Raw genomic sequence first — 19,980 nt, forward strand, 5'->3', positions numbered from 1 at the left:
TGCTCCCTTGCAGCGAATGACATGAATGAGCCACGTTTACACTGCAGCAGTCGGGGTGGATCCATTCCACTGACCCTCTGACAATGGCGTTCCAAAATCCTACACTTGACAGTGGGATGTAGGGGTGTAGGCAGATGAGGGGCTGAAGGCTGGAGAGTGAGAACTATGAATCAAAGGAGATGGGCCCCTTCTGAAAGGACTAAGGATGTCAAGAAGGCTAGGATTGCGCTGACTGCCCATGACCAGGTCAGCATGAGTGAGTGAGGGTACCTTCTCCTGGGCCACCACCTCCTCCTCTTCACACCTGCTACTGCCTGTCTGATTCAGATTGGAGAAACGTTAACGGAACACCTGCTTTCCTCCTATGTGCTGGTCCAGCCATCTACTTGGGGTGTTTTTATTTCTTTTCTTTTTTTTTTTTTTTTTTTTTGAGTCGGAGTCTTGTTCTGTCGCCAGGGTGGAGTGCAGTGGCGCGAACTCGGCTCACTGCAACCTCTGCCTCCTGGATTCAAGCGATTCTCGTGCCTCAGCCTCCTGAGCACCTGGAATTACAGGCACACATCACCACACTCAGCTAATATTTTTGTACTTTTAGTAGAGGTGGGGTTTCACCATGTTGGCCAGGATGGTCTCGATCTCCTGACCTTGTGATCCGCCAGCCACGGCCTCCCAAAGTGCTGGAATTATAGGCGTGAGCCACCGTGCCCGGCCTACTTGGGTTTTTCTATTTCACTCTGAGGGCTGGGAAGACAAGGGAATGGGAAGGTATTTCTTGGCTGGTGTCTGTGCGGCCTGGGGAGGAAGCAGGCCACCCCCGCAGGGGACTGCTCAGCCTTTCCAGAATTGAACTGAGCTTCACGCCTCTGCCTTTGCTTTTTCTTCACCCGTCTCAGCCTGGCCGGGCTTTAGTTCATCTTCCTCATCTCAGATCCAGTGGGTCTGTAATGGGAGGAACAGCACGCTTCCCTGGTGTGGATTTCTGTTGCTCCCCCCGCCGTTGTCATCCCTGGCTCCCCAGTTCTCTCAGCCACCAGGCTGGAAATCTCCAAGTCACTTTCCAAGTGTCGTTTCTCAGCACTGTAGTGCAATCTGTTCTCAAACCCCAGAGATAAAGTCACCAATTCTCACATTGGAGCAAACACTCCAAATGCGGCTTACAGTGACTCCCACCCGCACCATTGATGGGACATTCATCTTGCCCTCCCATCCACTGTGAACCTGGGCCACATGGTTTTCCTAAAAAAAAAGAAAGGAGGGGGAGTCTGATGAAATCCCGTTCTGCAGGAAGGAAAAGAAACCTTGCTTGCACCTCATTACCGAAAGGATCAAGCCATTTAGGACCCACCCGATTGGGGCCTCCCTGTTTCCTTTTTTTCCACCTCTTCCCTCCAATCACAGCAGTTGGCAGGTGCCTGGCTTGGGCAGTGGATTCCTCCATGGGGTGCCCTCTCCACCCTCACTGCTGCTGTTGGAAAGGCTCACCATCTTTCCAGTCCCAGCTTGAAGGCCATCTCTTCTCTGGGGTTGTTCCCAACCTACCCCTGTTTTTTTTTTTGTTTGTTTGTTTGTTTGTTTTGTTTTGCTTTGTTTTGTTTTGTTTTGAGACAGAATTTCACTTTGGTGCCCAGGCTGGAGTGGAGTGGCATGGTCTCGGCTCACTGCAACCTCCGCCTCCCGAGTTCAAGCAATTCTCGTGCCTCAGCCTCCTGCATAGCTGGGATTACAGGCTCCTGCCACCATGCCTGGATGATTATTTTTGTATTTTAGTAGAGATGGGGTGTCACCATGTTGCCCAGGCTGGTCTCGAACTCCTGAGCTCAGGCAATCCGCCCATCTCGGCCTCCCAAAGTGCTAGGATTACAGGCATGAGCCACCGTGCCCAGCCTGTTTTATCTTTTTGAATCTCCACTCTCACCCAGGAAGATGAGTTGGTGTCATCCCCAGAGCACAAGGGGTAACACTAAGCTCGGACGTGGAAGTCACTTGCCCCAGATCTCACCACTGATCAACAGCAGGCCTTGTGACTCCAGAGCCTGTCTTCCCCCCAGGCCTTGGCCTCCTGGACAGGAGACAACCCCTTGGCGTTGCTCTTGGATGGACTGAATTTGCTTTCAGAGGAGTGAGATGCTGGCAGGCCGTACAGCTGTCCTCTGGGCCCAGCATCTATTGTTCTGTCTGCTCAGAGTCGCGTTCCTTTCTCGGATCTGGGAGGAATTGTGAAACATGGACCTGTTTGTCTTCTAGGCCACCTCAGCTAATGAAGGCTGCATAGCTACGTACTTTCGAACAGGATTTTTAGGATGAAGAAACAAAAGAAGAAAGGGAGGGAGAAAAAGAAGGAATGAAAATGGAAAGGAAGAGAAGGGAGAAAGAAAACTATTAGCCATGGAAACCTTGGACCCAAGGACACGGCTGACATCATATAAAGTCTGTCCCTGGCAAATGTGACCCAGAGTGCCACCACTAACAGTCCTATTTATAGCCCTTTGAAATATGGTGTGGTGGAGGGGGGACATTTTGTTCTTTTGGCCTCTTAGATGATAAAACTAAGTGGAGGGAAGTGGGAGGGATGTTGGCAGCAGTGCTATTAATGCAGGCAGGGAGACCAGATACACTGGGTCTCGAGCCTTTTATGATGTGCATGCATGTGTTAGAAGGAAACATTGTGACATGGTGGAAACGGGTATGTGACAACCCCCCAACCTGACCCTCCCAACCTGGGAGAACTTCAGGCAATGGCCAACTTCAGCGAGCCTGCCTTCTCAGCTGTAAAACACTGATAGCACTAGTGAGCTCAAAGCCTGATTAGACAGTGAATGGGCCTAGAATGACCAGTATGTGGTATTTCCTGGGCAGAACCTCAGGAAGAAAAAGAGGGGAGGCAGATGCCAGAATTCACGACAGACAATTACAAGCTTGCTCACAGGGAGGTCTAAAGGAAGCGAGGAGACTGTGCAGTGTAAACACAGTGGAAATCACCCAGTCAATCAACGCCTGGCACAATGGGGTCCTCATAAGATACCTGGTACCCATGGTCCAGGCTGCTCTTCCTGCCTGCTCTAGTGCAGGAGGGCACAGAAGACATGTTCTCTAGGGCACCCTGAGCAGCCCAAGATGAGAGGAGAACTGAGTGATAATGCAGGCCTTGGCAGTATAACCCCATGGGCTGGCCTCCCATCCAGGTTCTGCCTGATGATGGGCTGAGCTGTTGCACCAGCCAGGCCCCGTCTGAGCTGTCTTCTCAGCTGTAAAATAAAGAGGCCATGGTCTGACTCACACCTGTAATCCAAGCACTTTGGGAGGCCGAGGCAGGCAGATCACAAGGTCAGGAGTTTGAGACTAGCCTGACCAACATGGTGAAACCCTGTCTCTACTAAAAATACAAAAATTAGCCAGGCGTGGGGGTGCATGCCTGTAATCCCAGCTACTTAGGAGGCTGAGGCAGGAGAATCGCTTGAACCCAGAAGGTGGAGGTTGCAGTGAGCTCAGGAGGCTGAGGCAGGAGAATTGCTTGAATCTGGGAGGCGGAGGTTGCAGTGAGCTGAGATCGTGCCACTGCACTCCAGCCTGGGCAACAGAGTGAGACTCTGTCTCAGAAAAGAAAAAAAAAAAAAAAAAGAGGCCAGGGTCTTGAGGTCCCCCTCATGGCTAAAATCTTAGGTATGTCTCTTCTGCCTCTGATGTCCAGCGATGATACCTTAGCTTCACAGCCCAGACAACTTTCCCATCCTTAAATTCAGATAGCTCCTGAGAGCACCACTCTGCCATCTGCTCCAGGAAGCTCTCTCTGGTTGGAAGCTTTGAATGAGAAAGAGCCTTCTAAACCACAAAGCTGCCCAGAGGTCAAAACACCACTGTGTGGGGCACAGAGCTCCCTACCACAGGTAGTGAAAAACACTGCTCAAGGAGGCGGAACAAGAATGTAATTGATGATGATATGTTGCCACAGCATATCTTTAACAAGGACTCTTCTGAGCACGGTCCAAGTGTTAACTCATTGAATGCTTATTTACTACCTCGTGGGAGGTAGGTGCTATTATTATCCAGATTTTATGGATGAGGAAAGGGAAGTACAGAGAGGTTCAGCAACTTGCTGAAGGACACACAGTTAGGCAGTGGCAGAGCTAATACTTTTATGAGTAAATCAAGGAATCAATGAATGACTCAGTGGATAGAAGAAGGTTGAACAAGGTCACTGCTAAGGCTCTTTGCAAATGCTAAGATTTTATAATTCTTTGACACTATTTAAGTGTGCAACCTCTGTAACTAATTATTCAACCAACATACCATGCCCCCGTCCTCCCGCAAGTAATGGTGACTAAAGTTTATGACACCATGGCTCAGAAAAAAAGAGAAAACCTCCTTTACTCCATCCGGGGCGGGTTCCTGACAATGCAGAAGTATTCTGATATTCAAAACTATCTCCACAGCCAGTATATTTTTTCTTCTTGTTTGGATTTCTGACATTGCATAAATATCAGTTTAATGTATAAAATCCTACGCCGCCGGTCTTCCAGTAATGCCGTTTCATTCAACATCATTTCATTATAACACTGATGAGAAGAAGATGGATTCCCGGCCGGGACCACTGTGTGTGTGGAGTTTGCAAGTTTTCCTCATGTCCTCATGGGTCTTCTCCAGGCACTCCAGTTTCCCACACCCCAAAAAGCTGTGCATGTCAGGTGAACTGATGTGTTTATGTGGTCCCAGGGCGATAGAGTGTGGTTTTGTGTGTGTGTGTGTGTGTGTGTGCGTGCATGTGTGCACGTCCTAAGCCACTGGGACAGGCTGTGGCCACCTGCGACGCTGTTTGGGGCCTTCGTTTAGAAGTTTGGTGATGTTTTTATGAACAGAAATACACCAGAGAAACTTAACTCTTGTTTATATCAGTTACCCTATAGTGAAATCAGTTTTTTATGTCGTTTCCCTTAAACTCATCATTTCCAAGGACCTATCGATGTCATTAAGTGAGGACTTACTGTGGTCCAAGGATCATGTTTGCTGAGCTCAGTTTGTTCCAGGTTGCAGGGAGAAACAGAAAAATAGCAGCAGACCTTAGGTTGGAATCAGTTCTTCAACCCATTCTGAAAGGTGTGTTTTCCATTTGAAGCTTCTATCAGGTGGTGAAAGAAAGAACGACGGTACTGTCCCCCTAATCTCTCCCTTTCATTTTAATTTCCTTTTTTTTTGCCAAAAGACTGAATTTTAAAACATAAGATTATGTTTTAGAAACAACCAGTAATACACCTCACAAAGACATTCCTATTCGTGGCAGCTAATATGTTTCCTGAGCAACAGTCTTTATTCATCAAACTCTCCACCAGGTGGTAGGATTAACAGCGTTTTCAAGTAAGAAGAACAACAACAAACCTTTCTCTCCATTGTGAAGATGTTATTAAAAGGGAATTTTCCAAGGTTGCAACAGCAACCTTTTACGTGACGATTCCTTTTACGTGAAGCAGGTTGCCTCCAAGAGGCTCCCATCTAGCTAGGGAGCTGGCTAAGTTTACATGCCTGATTGCAAACTTTGCACTCAGCCTTCCTGCTCAGTCCTTTCTCCAACCCCCCTGGCAGGTTCAAAGTGGCTCACTGCCTCCCTCAATCCCCAGGCACCTTGGGGCTCTTCGAATTCAATTTATATCAACAAGCCACAAAGATGAGTTCTTGCAAGCAGCCATGCAGGGGTGGACGTGGAGCAGTTAAAGGAAACAAAATTACAGATACGAGGAATAGGTTCTAGTGTTCTGTGGCACTGCAGGGTGGCTATAGTTAACAACAATTTATAATATATTTTCAAATAGCTAGAAGAGAGGATTTTGAATGTTCCCAACACAAATGATGAATGCTTGAGGTGACGGATATGCAAATTACCCTGATTTGATCACTCTACATTGCATGCATGGAAACTCACTATGTACCTCATAAATATGTACAATTACTATGTGTCAGTTTTATTTAAAAAAAACACACTGAAATACCATCATTCCCATCAACATGACAACTTATAACAGAAAAAGTATTTGTATTTCATGTGTATTATCTATTGCTGTGTAATAAATTATGATGAATTTTGCGGCTTAGAAGAAAAAAAAGCCAGACTGTAACAGGCTAAATAAACCCATGGACTCACCCAGGGATAGTGAATTGGGGAGAAGACTCAGAGCCCCAGCCTTTGGGAGAATGAAACTGCTGGTGTGAGACCTGGAAAGCACCAGGTGCAGAAAAGTCAGGAACTCCTGCCCAAAAGGATGTTACAGAGCATGGGTTCATGGTCACCAGAGGACACAGGTGGTCACGTCACAGCACATCTCGTGGGCTGGGCCAGGGGCCAGGCACCTGGTGTGACCAGTTTCCTATCTGAACCTTAGAGAAGCTGCTCTTCCCTTCCAGAGTCCCCACTGAGCCAGGGATATAGGATGACCTGGGAATTACATTGCATGGGGCCTGAGGTCTCAGGCTTCGGACAGAAATGGTGCGCTTATAAATCCTGGTTCTGCCACTTTCTAGCTAAGTGACCTCGGTTAAGTGACTTAACCTCTCTGAACTTTGGTTTCCACATCTATAAAATGGGATTAGGAAAAAAGTGGAAACATACACTTTACAGAGAGTCACTGTAAAGACTAGGCTCCCACAGTAAACGAATGAGAAACTAATGAGGGGAAGTAGGCAATGCAGCCCAGCCCAGGTGGAGGGCAGACAGCACCCAGACAGCCTGTCACGTAGAGTGCACAGTTAAACTCTTAAAGTTTTCTAGAAAATGCAATCAACTGAAATTATTTTCTGTGAAGCCTTACTCAAGGTTTGCCCAGACCCATCTTTTTTTTTTTTTTTTTTTGCTTGCTGCCAGTTAATCAGTTTGCCCCAAAAAATATGCAAGCAAGATCCCCTGTCCCCAAACTGTCTGCAGGATTTTCCTCCCCTCTGGCCTCTGTTGCTTGACTTTGACTCCAAATCCTTAGAAGCTGATTTCCACCTCTGCAGGAAAAGGATTCATATGCAAAATAACTAAATAATGGGCCAACCACCCAACTGCATGTCTCTGAGTGCTGTGAATTCCTTGAGCTTTCTGGAGGTTCCACTGAGACACACATACCTGGGTCTCACCATCAGAACCCTCCACTGCCTCCCCTCAGTCTCACAGGTGACAAATGAGCTCTCTGACATCCTAATGCTAAAGCTGGTTCTTGGCCAAGTCAGCTTCTGGTTCTGGTTCACTCCTATTTCACATGAACTGTAAATGGTGGTCGTGGTGGTTGTGTTATGTTATGTGTTACGTTATATTGTTGTGATGATAATTTGGGCTCCATCAGCGGACTCGAAGATCTAATGAGGATGTACAGACTTAGATTTATGTTGTTGTTTTTGCCACTGTTCTCACGCTCAGCCAAGGAGGGAGCACGCGGGTGAGGTGGAGGCAGTAAGGTAACGGGGTGCCGGGAATGAAGTGAGGTAGCTCTACTAGGGCTCAAGGCCTAGATCTGTCATTTCCCAGACACTCGACCAGATGTTGATCAAGTCACCTCACTGCGCTGTGTACCTCTCTACAGTTCAGAGTGGGAAGGGTGATTGATGGGGACTCTAAAGGCATAAACTAAGGACGGGTGTGATGGAACTGCAAGGTTGGTGAAGGTCTGGGCTTATTCCTTCACCAAGAGTGATCCACAGTGGCATACACCTGTAGTCCCAGCTACTCAGGAGGCTGAGGTGGGAGCTCAGCAGGCGGAAGTTGCAGTGAGCCAAGATCATATACTGCACTCCAGCCTGGGCAACAGAGCAAGACCCTGTCTCCAAAAATAAAACTTAAAAAAAAGAGAGACCCACCAAGTAGAAATGATAATTTCAGACACACAGAAGATCTGGAGGCAGGGGCCCATGTGACTGTGGCCAGTAAGCCACTTCTCCCCTCTGAATCCACATCTCTTTTTTTTTTTTTGTGAGACAGAGTCTCATTCTGTCACCAGGCTGGAGTGCAGTGGCAGGATCTCAGCTCACTGCAACCTCCACCTCCCAGGTTCAAGTGATTCTCCTGCCTCAGCCTCTCGAGTAGCTGGGACTACAGGCACACACCACCATGCCCAGCTAATTTTTGTATTTTTAGTAGAGACGGGGTTTCGCCATGTTGGCCAGGATGGTCTCGATCTCTTGACCTCGTGATCTGGCCACCTTGGCCTCCCAAAGTGCTGAGATTACAGGTATGAGCCACAGGGCCTGGCCTGAATCCACATCTTTATCTGCAAAATCAGGAGGACCCTCAGAAGAGTTGAACTGAGGGCCAACTTGGGTCAGGGCTGTAGATGCTGGTGTCTGTGAATGTCGCTGAGTTGTTCTGGGTGTTTGAGCTCTTGACCACTGGCAGTTCTTTGCCCTTGTTAGGGCTCCAGCGCACTAAAGACAGGGAAGGAGAATACAGTCCTTTAATCCTTGGCCAACTCAGGGGATTTATTTTCGGCTCCAGTCGAGTCTTCTAAGGATCTAAGAAAAGGGTTTTTTTTTTCTTTCTTTCTTTCTTTTTTTTTCCACTGGGCCTTTTATTTCCAAAAAGGTAAATGTCCAATTAGATAGATTTTTGTTATTTTATGTGGAGTTGTTTTAGGCTTTTTGAGCTTGAAACAATATTTTGGAGTCATTCCACCCTCTCAGCTAGAGAAGTAGCTGGATTTGCTTTGGTTGGGGTTTATTGGTTGGGTCTTTCTCAAGAGCTCTCTGCTAAGTAAATATGCATGAAGGGACTTTTTAGCCACTCTGGTGTTTTAGTTCACTGTGGATTCAAATGGATTTTTTTTTAATGTAGCAAAATCTATTACAGTGCTATCTGTTGTATTTGATCTTTTCTTTTTTTAATGTAGCTAATGAAATTCAGAGAAAGTACTTTATTTGTACACCCCAATGTGTACTTTCCAAAAGTCATTTGTAACCCTCTTTTTAATTCTGCCAAATAATTTGGAGTTAATGTTCTTTTCTTCTCAACTTTTCTGAATTATTGCAAGTAATTTTTAAGTCATATTTTATACTCCCTTAAGGGCTTTAGAATCATACATGATTAGATAGGATTTGTTTAAAAAAAAATTATAGAAGGCCATTGTTTTGGACTAAGTTTCTGCACTAGGTCCCAATAGGGCCGGCTGAAAATCAAAATGGAGTTACCCACGCTAAAGTTCCAGGTCCCCAAACCCAAACTGAGGCGGGATAGGTAGTCAAAAAGGGAACCATATCCTCGAGATGTGGCAACCGTGGCATGGCGACCACAGGGTCAACACGATAAGTGCCAGCATTCACACTGTAGTCCAGTTCATTCAAGCCAAACTAGCTCCAGTAAGGAATTTCCCCCATAAGAGGGTGCACATTTTGATTTTACCTGTCCTCAGACTGAACCTTTGCTCATTATAATAGTAAAAAACACACCCTGGGTGGAGATTTCAGATGTTAATGAGACATGTAACATAAAAGCAAGCAGGTACAGCTGCTGCACATGTGCACCCCGAGGACCACCCAGAACATGCTTACTACTAGCGCCTCTTCCTGCCTCCTTACGAATAACCGTGTAAGGCTGTCATCAAGGGAGTCTCCCCAGTAAGTCAATGCTGTCCCATCCTTACGAGCAGCCCACCCTGAATCCTGTCTCAGAGTGTACTGTCTATTCTGCACGTCACTTTCAGAATATCCTGCCTCTTTTGCGATAAATCACTCCATGCTGCATCTCCTTTGCTGTGTGTCTCTTGTTTAATTTCTTTTAAACTAAGGAGACAAGAACCGAGGTTTTACAACGGCCATCGACAAAACTAAGTTGTCATCTGACTTCCTGAGAAAACAGGAGAGAGTCAATTTCCCCAATAGGCAGGATTAAATTGTCAACTGGTATGATCATGAAGTTCCCTCAGCTTTAATCCTTAGCCAAAAAAAAAAGGCAGCCTAAAGTAACCGGATGTTAACTAATCAGTTATTTTTCTAGTGTTCTCTCTAAATGTAATGAATACACACTTTGTTGCTTCTGGTTTCTTCAGTCCTGTTTATAAAGCCAACCTCCTCTGCTCAGCTCACTGGAAAACTTATTCTGTTTTGTGGAACAAAGTGTTGCTCAATTCTAGAATCACAATAAAGCCAATTTAGGTCTTTAAATTTCTTGTCATTCTGTCCTTTGGCACTTTCATGTGTTTTAAAGAGAAAATACACACACACACACACACACACACACACACACACACACACACAGAGAGAGAGAAAGAGTCAGAAGAAATGAAATAAACATCGTCAGAATAATTGGAAGAAAGAACCTTTTAACCTACAAATATTCAAATCATATTCTTTGAATGCTGAATAGGTTAAAAGGCCATGTTGAAGTACCACTCACCCCCACACCGCCCTGTCTAAATCTTGACCTTCTCAGGAATCAAAACTAACATTTGTTGAGAGACCTTTACTGAATAAACTTGTTTAGTTTTCACATCAACTGTACAAAGTGTGCCTTCATGACAGAAGAGGAGGCTGAGACATAGAAAAGGTCAGTAATTTGATCACTAAGTAATAAACCTCCGATTGAAACCCAGGCAAACCTTAACACTTAAACTATTCTGCTTCTCATTAAGATGCTACTGATAACAATTTTAAGGTCTTCATAATGTTTTACAATGGATCTTCTTACTTTACTAGGGCTGATAAGACACAACGGGTTAAAATGTGGGCTCCCACCAGCTGTGTGGCCTTAGGCAAGGGGTTTACCCTCCAGTTCCTGGGCATCTTACCTGCCAACTGGTAATCTTGAGACTACCCCTCCCCATCCCCGGTTGTTGCAGATTCAAATGAGATGACAGCTCTGTGTGCCTGTGTGTGTGTGTCTGTGTGTGTGTGTGTGTGTGTGTGTGTTTGTGTGTGTCTCCTCCAGGCCTGCTCCTAATCCACCTCCACCTTGTCCTGCCCTGGGGGGGCTCCATCAAGGAGCTCTCTGCCTTTGGCTGCTGGGTGGGCTCAGCTCTTGGTGCCACAGAGTTGCACAGGGCAGGACAGAGGAAAGCAAGGTTGTAGGGTTGACCCGCCTGGCTCCTCTCCTGCCAAGTTGAGGAGGTGGCCTGTGGTCTCTCTCTTCCAGAGGCTTCTGGCAACTATTGCGATGCTCTCCCGGTTCCCCTAGCCCATCCTCTGCCGTGCCACTTCTTCTGGGGGTGGTAAATGGGCCCAGGTGCTAGAGCATCCCCTGCTGACTTCTCTGAACGTGGGCACCACCTCTGGAAGCACACCTTTATTCAGACCCTCCATTCAATGCTTCCTGCTGAACCCCAGAATGATAAGGTGTTCAAAATACTTGGCACTACTGGGTATACATTAAACTATAAAAAGTAGATGCTACTAAAATTCTTATCAATAAGGCAGGTTCCTGTGCTTCATTCTGTGGGGTCCTCCTAACTCTCCTGTAATAGAGGGAGTGGGAATTTATACTACCATCTCCCAGTTGAGGAAACGAAGGGTCAAAGAGGTTAAACAATGTGGCCAAGGTCCCCAGCCCGGAGCAGATGGGCCAGGGCCAGGGCCCAGAAGTTCTGTGTCCTTGGCCAGTGGTTTCCCTGCAGGGATTCCCCTGACTCTGTAGAAAACACCTCAACTCCAGAGCCCTCTCTAACAGTTGTCCCAGGTGGGAACCACAATGGCGACCACTGCAGGTGCCTTGAACTGTGACACAAGTCCCATTCCTGCTGGCCAGCCAGGCCACACAGGAAGGGCTCCCTCCAGGTGGCTTATGATGCTGGGCACCCCGACCATCTTACGCTGCCCCCCACCTCCCTTGTGTGTCCCTGCTCCTGGTAACAATGCTTTGGGTGGCTTCTTAGGCCAGGGTTCTGGCTAACTAGTAATTCTGTGTCCTGCCCTAGGGACAAAGAAGCCAAAAGTTTGACACAACCCATAGGAATGAGAGGAGCATGCTCCCCCAACACAGTCATTAGGCCTTACTGCTTCCAGGCGGATCATTCACAAACCATTTTACCTTAACATCAGCCTCCTCCTACTTCAAGTGCTTTTCCAGGAGTTTTCGAAAACTTCCTGCCTTCAGTCAACTCCTCTGTCTCCCGTAGGCTCTGTCTTGAGGAATGCGATCACTTTCTCTTATAAACAGACTTAATGCAAGTGGAATCAGGGAGGCTCTGGGACTCCCGCGTGCACAACTCTCCCAAGAATCCTCTTCCTTAATCCTCCTGGGGCCCCTGCCTCCCCCGCATTGCAGGGGGTGATCACCCACATGCACATCAAACCTGGCTCACGGAAATGCAGAGACTTGCTCCAGCTCACCCAGCCAGCCTGGATAGTAGCGTCCCCCTGAAAACCTGGGTGCTTTCTCCTACCCACCACCTGCCATGCCACCCTCCCAAATCAGCTATGAAAATCTGAGATAAAGTATACGGACGAGCATTAAAAACAAAGCACTAAGTTTTATTTTATTTTCTTAAAAAGGCAAACGCAAAGCAGCCACTCTCCATTTTATACACAGGCATTCCAGTGCTTGGAGGCTCTCATGGTGTAGGAACTTGCAGGCTGGCAAGGCAACAATTCCTCTCATACAAACAAACCAGAGATCAGGACCTAAGGAGGGAAACGGGGCCAAAGCATTGAACGCCTAAAATTCCCAATTTCCTTACCTCTTCAGAACCATGTGGAACAGGCTTACAGCCAATCTTTTATTTTACTTTATTATTATGATTATCATTATTTTGCACACACAGGGCACATGACGCTTTGATATTGAATGTATTCAAGAAGATACCTTTGCTCTCTTGTAGTCTGACTCATCCATCTCTAGAACACCCTTCTGTGGGTTTCTCAAGGTGGAGGGAACCTTTCCCTTCTCCGTTCCCATTTTGCTTAGCACCTGTGTATTTATATACGCAGCCTGACGGGGTATGTCTTTGTCCCCCTCCCCACAGCACTGTGACCTCTGGGACAGCAAGGAACAAGAACCGAGTATTCTTTCCTCTCTGTATCTCAGCACTTTGCCTGGTGCTCCTGGAAGGTAATAAGTTCCCAGTAAATGCTGACTCAACTGAAATCAAAACAACCCAACCACCACCAATAACAAAACCAAATAAACAATAAAACCCCAGATTTTACAGTCCAGTGACTTCCCCTCTGAGCCTCAATATTTTTGCATTAAAGTGAAAGGGTTGACCAAAGTGATTTCTAAGGTCATGTTCAGCTTGTGGATGGGAAGCAAAACAGGCCCCAGTGAGATCACTGGGGTTCCTTCTGCAATATGTACCATTTGGGAGTCCCCACAGATGGCACCCTGGCTCTGTCAGGTTTCAGACCTCAGAGTCTGAAGCTTCTGGGACTGCTTTCAAAATCTAGTGTTGAGAACTGCTAGAAAATGACTTTGCCAAGGGGGTGTGGGCTCTGAATGGTCCTGGCCACTCTTTGAGAGGGGAGATGCCCTTGGCATGGGGTAGTAGACAGTCCAGCTGCCCCAAGCCAGGGTTGTCTGTGATACCGGGAGGGTTTTGAGGGTGATGCTGGCTGAAGCAAACATAATTCAGGTGGTGGCTGTCTTCACAAAGAGAAGCTTTTAATGGACCCTCAGTGACGGGCAGCAGAACTCTAAAGCCTCTCTCTCTTTTTTTTTGAGACAGTCTCACTCTGTCGCCCAGGAAGGAGTGCCATGGCATGATCTCGGCTCACTGCAATCTCCACCTCCCAGGTTCAAGCGATTCTCCTGCCTCAGCCTCCTGAGTAGCTGGGACTACAGGAGCCCACCACCGTGCCCGGCTAATTTTTGTATTTTTAGTAGAGGCAGGGTTTCATCACATTGGCCAGCTGGTCTCAAACTCTTGACCTCAAATGATCCACCCACCTTGGCCTCCCAAAGTGCTGGGATTACAGGCCTAAGCCACTGTGCCCAGCCAAGCCTCTTATTTTGAGAGTGAAACTGAGACCCAGAGCCTGGAATAGTTTGAGAGCCAAGTTGCAAAGTAACTGAGCGCTGCCACTGGGACTCAAATGCAGGCTTTCACGGGGCCCCATGAAAAATTTGGGCTCCTGTGACCAAATTAGAGCAGAAGAGAGCTCTCAGCTCCTCAGGTGTGCTAGCAGGGATGCTGAAGTTTCCACAAAGGCTACACAACTGAACGAAGCTGCATGTAAGTCTTATTCTAGAATTCTTTGTGACCGGGCCAGCTCTTCCATCGGCCTGTGGAGTGTGTGCACACAGGCATGCAGAACTCACTGGAAAGCTTTTACAAGATAACTGGTGGATTTTATTTTTTGCTTTCCTGGTTGCTTTTCGTGGTGTGGGAGGGGCCTAGAGTGAGGGTTAATGTTTAGATCCCTGGCCAAAGCTCTACCCAAATATAAACCCTTTGAGTCAGCAACCTTCTACACAGGAACTGACTCAAGCAAGGTTAACTGACCAGAAGCCTCAGAGTGACACATGGGAGAAGGCCCCTCCTTGCGTAATGTCAACTGCCTGCCTTTGGGTGGTGTCCTGGCTCGGGGGCTCCTTGGTGGGGAGGGGAGACAGAGATCTACTTCACCCCCAAAGACCCAGGACCTAGAAGGACTCCTTCCTGTCAAGCTCACAGACGACTTCATCCCCATAAGAAGGGCTTCCAGATCAGTGACAGCCAATGCTGTGAGTGCCACCAGGGAAGGGGGGCAGTACAGCCCTGTCTACCATCAGCAAGAAGGCTGCTCAGAAGGCAGTTTCCGCCTGCTGCTGCAGAGCTTCGAGGAACAGACTCCACACTCCCCAAGAAACCCTCCTCTGCCATCACCTCTAGCAACGCTTCCTGTTTTTCTCTCTCACCCTGGGTGGGGTGCTGTGGCCTCCCACCCAGGGAGGTAGACAACAAAGGCCCTGCTCAAGCCCAGGCCCTGGTCTTGTCCAATCAGACTCTAAACAGCAAATGCCGGCCCAGAAAAATGCAGGGAAAGCAAACTTCAGGGTTTGTGGGATTTTGAAAAGGCAGCAGGAGAAGGAGCCCTCTATTCATTCTTTATTTAGCAAAAAGTGTACGATGGAACTTTTTTCCCTAGACCTGAAGTTAAGGTATACACATACACACGTAGAGTATGAACTACCTATACATACACACATTCACTTAATTATATGTATTATAGCCACTCGCTATTATTCAGAACGTATGTTGGAGAATGTATTATTGGCCTCATTTTGCAGATATAGAAACTGAGACGCCGAGAGGTTAAGTCTGGCGACCAAAGAGAGACAGAGAGACGGGAGACTAGAAGAGGCCCCAAGCTGTACCCAGATATTGGCAGAGGCTGAGGGGCACGGAGTGGTGAGCTCTGGTCAGTCATTTCAGCCAACCATGGGGTTTCAGAAAACAGCCGGCAGGGGTCCTAATGTTTGGAGCAGGAAGGGGAGGTGCGGGAAGGCACTGAGCGACCCCCGCACGGGGCGCCCCTTCCCCACCGCAGAGACAAGCGGCGGTTTCCACAGCAGCCGGCAGGGGGCAGTGCACCTTGCCTTTTCCAAGCCTCTGGGCGCTTGGGTAGCGCGGGGTAAAGAAAACCAGGAGGCTCCGCCCGCAGCTTCTAGGAACAGGCCAGGAGTAGAGCCCCGCACGTAGTAGGTGCTCCAGGCACGTCTAGAAGCCTAAAGGGCTTGATCGATACATTTGAACTCCATTTTAGAGACTGGAAGGGAAGAAGGGGGCGTCCGGGCCCCTGCCAGCACCTTCCACCTTGGGGCCTTGTCAATGAACACAGCGTTAGCACCTATGACGTGCCAGGCGCCCTGGCGACTATTGGAAAACCCGGCTCCCCTCTCACCCCGTTTTCCTCGTTGGCGAGTCGGCCTCGCCTCCTCCTCCCGTGTCTTCCTCTCACCACACACACCCAGCCGCAAAGCGGGGGTGGGGGCTCGCTGTCTCCGTAGAGAACCAGCTCGTCGCAAACTTGCGGGGCTTGGGGACCCGCGAGGGGGAGAAGTCGGGAGAGGCCAGGGGTGCCCGGAAACAATCACGAGAAAGCCGGGCGAATGCCTGATGCAGGGACGCGGCGAGCCAGTCACTGCCCTCAGGGTCACGGCTGTCTCCCTCTGCGGGACTCGCCCAGCCCACGAGACGCAGTGACCTGCCCAACCCCCACCCCCTTGCGCGCTTCTGGGTGCGCACGTGTCCCCTCGCCGAACGCACCACCGAGCCCCGCGCGTGGTACGGCCACCGAGGACCCTCGCGTAGGAGGGAGGAGCGAGTCAGGGCTCCAGCCGACGAGCAGAGCCAGACGATCCCCACACGCTTCCTGGGAGACCCGGCTGCAAGGCCAGGCTAAGGCGGGCTCCGGAGTCTCTGTGCCAAGCCGGGGCGCAAGCTGAACCCCATCTCAAGTTCAGCCGCGCTTCCTCCCGCAAGGTCACGCTTAAACACTCGCGCAGAGAAAGGAGGAGCGGAAAGTTGCGCCACCGTCCCGATTCCAAACTAACTGTACCCTCACCAGGGCGCCTCGCCCCAGTGTCACCGCTGTCCGTCCCCGTGCGCTCCCAGAAGGGGTGGCCCTGCCCCCCACGCAGGTCACACACACGAGAGACACAGGCAAGTTGCTAACTTTTGTCAGATTATTTCTCGGGAGCTGCGACGCCTCACGGGGTTGGGGCGGATTCAGAGTTTCGAGTTGCCACTAACACGACTCCGGCCGTGCTCTCCTTGGCCCACCCCCGTCCCCCACTGTCCGCCACGCCGCGTTCAGCTCTCTTCTCCTGGGTGTCAACTTCACCCCCAGATCCGGAGCAGCGTGCTCTGACGGCGTCCCCGGGGCCGATAGCCACCTCCCAGATCTGCGCCTGCTTGCAGCGGATTGGGGGACTCGAACCGGATGCTGTCCCACGGCCGCTCGTCCAGAACACTGGCGGCCTCCGCGGTGTCCCAGCCTGTGACCCCAAATCCGCTTGAGAGCGCCTGAGCCCGGCCACCCAGCGAGGTCTCCTCCCACGGGCGGCCCCAGCGGAGGAGATCCCAGCCCGGCGCCTGGTGCAATGTCACTGGGGCTGCTTTCGGGAACCGCTGCCCGGGACTTGGCGTAGGTTCCCCACAGAGCTCCAGGCGGCTCCTCCAGTGTCGGCCGAAGACCCCTAAGCCCGAACCTCCACCCCGACCTTCTTCCTCTCCCAAAGCCCTGGGTGGTCGCCGCTGCCAAGGAAGGGGTCTCCCTTCGAATGTCTTCCACTAGAATCCTGGGGTCTTCAGTCCCAGCTCCACTGTCACACCCTCCTAGTCCCCTCCCCACCCCTTCAGTTCCCGGGTCCAGACAATCAACCTTCCACTCCGAGAATCCACAGGAAACTGCCCGAGCCCCAACTCCGGCGGACGCAGCCCCCGCGCACCCCGAGCAGGGTTCGCCTCCGCGCGCGCACTCACCACGGCTGGAGACACGCTGGAGTTTCCGGGATTTGGGCATGAGGGGGTTCGGAAGAGAATACAGGGGTGTGGGTGTCCCGGACACTTGCCCCCTTCCCAGCTCACATCGCCTCTTCCTTCTCTCTCCGCTCCTCTTCTTCCTCCTCCTCTTCCCTCCGGTCTAGGGCTCTTTGTCTTTGCAAAGTGTCGAAACTGTCTGGCATAGTGGGCTCCGCCGGCGGAGGCTGGAGCCGGGGAAGCGAGGAGGCGGGATGAGGGTGGGAGAGGGCTCGGGAACACCTTCCCCCGGGTGTAACGGGAGTGAAAGGCGGGGCGACCGAGGAGGGGCCGCCTTCCCTGGCCGGCCGGGGCCGGGTGCCAGGGCGCGCCAGAGCCCAGCCACCGCCTCCCCTGCGCGCGGCCCTCCCCTTCCTCCGCCCAGTGCCCGCCCCTCCCGACTCTGCGCCTCCGTTCGGCCCCGCCCACCCCGACTTGGCTTGGCTTTCCCTTGGCTCCGAAGCAAGCCGAATTTAGCTCTGCCAAGCCACGTGGACCGCAGCGGGCTCGGCAGAGGCCGAGCCTGGGAGACGCCGGAGGCGGCGGCTGCGGCGCGGGGACCTGATCGGCGCCCCGAGAGGAGCTCCCCGCTCCCTGGACGCGGCCCTCAAGCTGGCGGAGCTAAGGAAGAGGGTCCGGGAGGCCCGGGAGCCACTGGGGTCCGTTTCAGCAGGAAGACAGGCACGCACCGAGAGGATGGCAGTGCCCAGAAGAACTCGAGTCGGGGGCACGGTGGGGAGAAGGGGCCGATCCCCTGCTGGCGACCGGGCAGAGCCACCCACTTCCTCTAAGGGCGCGGGACTCGAGGTGGGATTTAGGGAGGGGGAAGGGAGGAGCGTGGGCTGGAGGACTCTTGCGGCCAGAACCGCGTTCAGAGCCACAGAGCCCGGCACTGCGGCCGGCCCGGGTCCCGGCCCCCGCCCTGGCCCAGCCCTTGCCCTGGCTCTCGTGCCGCCGCTTTTTCCTTCCAGATGCGGAGGCTGCGGCTGGGGCTTGGGGTTTGCGGATTAGGCTTGCAGTTATTCAGCCCTCCCTCTTTTACAGGGAAGCGGGGGCGGTGGAGACTTATTTTGCTGAACGGCAGAGTGCAGCGCTTTGATGCTAAATGCAGTACACAAGTCATGTAAATCTGGTTTTATGGTTCTTAGCCCCTTACTGAGACTACCTCTTTCGCAACTTTTCGGAGGAATGTTAGAGGAAAGAGGCATAGTTTGGCTTTAGGGTCATTGCATCCTTCCAGCGCCCCTTGCTCCAGCTGGAGAGAGATCAGCCTTTTGCAGTGGAAGGCGAGAGTCCCCCAGCCTTTGTTTCATCAGACGGCTGCTGTAGTACAGGGATTCAGGCCAGGGCCCGCATGGCCAGACTTCTTCGTTCAAATCCTGCACTGCCACTCAATGGATGCGTGAGCTTGGGCTAGTGACTGAACCTCCCAGCCTAGGTGACTCTGTGCCTCGGTGTCCTCATCTGTGAGAACCGACCTAAGAAGTGTCTGTCTGATAAAGCTGTTGTGATGAGTTAGTGAATTCGTACACATAGAACCTTTGGAACTGTCTTTGACATGTAGTAAGTCAGCTGTGTAGATGGTGGCTTTCTCCAGTGTCAGGTCCCTGCCCACAGCAGGAAGATGACCTGTCCTAGAGGATGGGGACTAGGGTGTTGGGGAAGACTTCAGGGACTTGGGAGAGAAAAGGAGAAATATTCGGAGATGAGAAAAGTAGAAGAAAAATCAGCTTTTAAAAGCGGGAGGAGAGAGAATGAGAAAAATAACTACTAGAAAGGGAAGGAAAAGATGAATAGCCTTTTAGGTGCTTCGGGACATGCTCTGAGACCTCTTGCCTGACGCCCTTGGTTTTTGATAGAATTCTAGAGAAGGGGTGAGCCCTTTTGTCTGCCTGGACACATCCTGTGGGCTTTTCTCTTTCTGAAATTCAGGTCAAGGTGTTCACTGCATCTCCAGATTGCTGTGTGCATGGGAGGAGGCGGGCAGAGAGTTCGACTTGCATCGGCTACTGTCCCCTCCAGCAGCAGCGTCTTCCAGCAAGGAGGAGCTTCTAACATGCACCAGACTTTTAGCTTTGGCTGGGAATATCATTTGGGCCAATAAAGAGTTTTTGGATGAAATAACAAAAGTGTTGTTTATTGTATGGATCAAATAATGTATGGGAACATATTTGAAAAATAGAAAATGCTATACTCATATAAGACTATGCTACTATATCCTAGTAGATTCTGTGGGAAGAGGATCAGATTTGGCAAGTGAGGAGCCCCAGGTCATCCAGCTGTTCCACTTTGCAGCCAAGAACCAAAAGCAGCTCAGTTTTAGCTGAGTTCTTACTGTATGTATTATACGTGCGATACTGGCAGTGCAGTAGTTTTGTTTATACCAGCATCACCACAAACATGTGAGTAATGCATTGAGCTGATGTTCTGATCACTAGGCACAGGAGTTTTTCAGCTACATTAATATATTGTGAGACCACTGTCTTATATGCGTGTGGTCCATCATTGACCGAAATGTCATTCAATGCATGACTATATATGTGAATAGTGTAGATTGTATGGGTTCTGCCAAATAGTTCCGCTAACTCAAATGCCC

The 19,980-nt window shown here is 50.2% G+C and overlaps 1 protein-coding gene across 1 annotated transcript in view; it reads right to left on the reverse strand.

The window, feature by feature from the left end:
* ST3GAL1 (ST3 beta-galactoside alpha-2,3-sialyltransferase 1) overlaps positions 1–17,724 on the reverse strand; it is a 116,516-nt gene extending 98,792 nt beyond the window's left edge. Inside the window, exon 1 of the mRNA XM_054498153.2 lies at positions 17,349–17,724. The gene's annotated coding sequence lies outside the window, so the exon portion shown is untranslated. The remainder of the gene's footprint in view (positions 1–17,348) is intronic.
* Between the last annotated feature and the right edge of the window lie 2,256 nt (positions 17,725–19,980).

The sequence above is a fragment of the Pongo pygmaeus genome, chromosome 7, assembly GCF_028885625.2.
Source record: "Pongo pygmaeus isolate AG05252 chromosome 7, NHGRI_mPonPyg2-v2.0_pri, whole genome shotgun sequence".
In the NCBI taxonomy this organism is placed as follows: domain Eukaryota; kingdom Metazoa; phylum Chordata; class Mammalia; order Primates; family Hominidae; genus Pongo; species Pongo pygmaeus.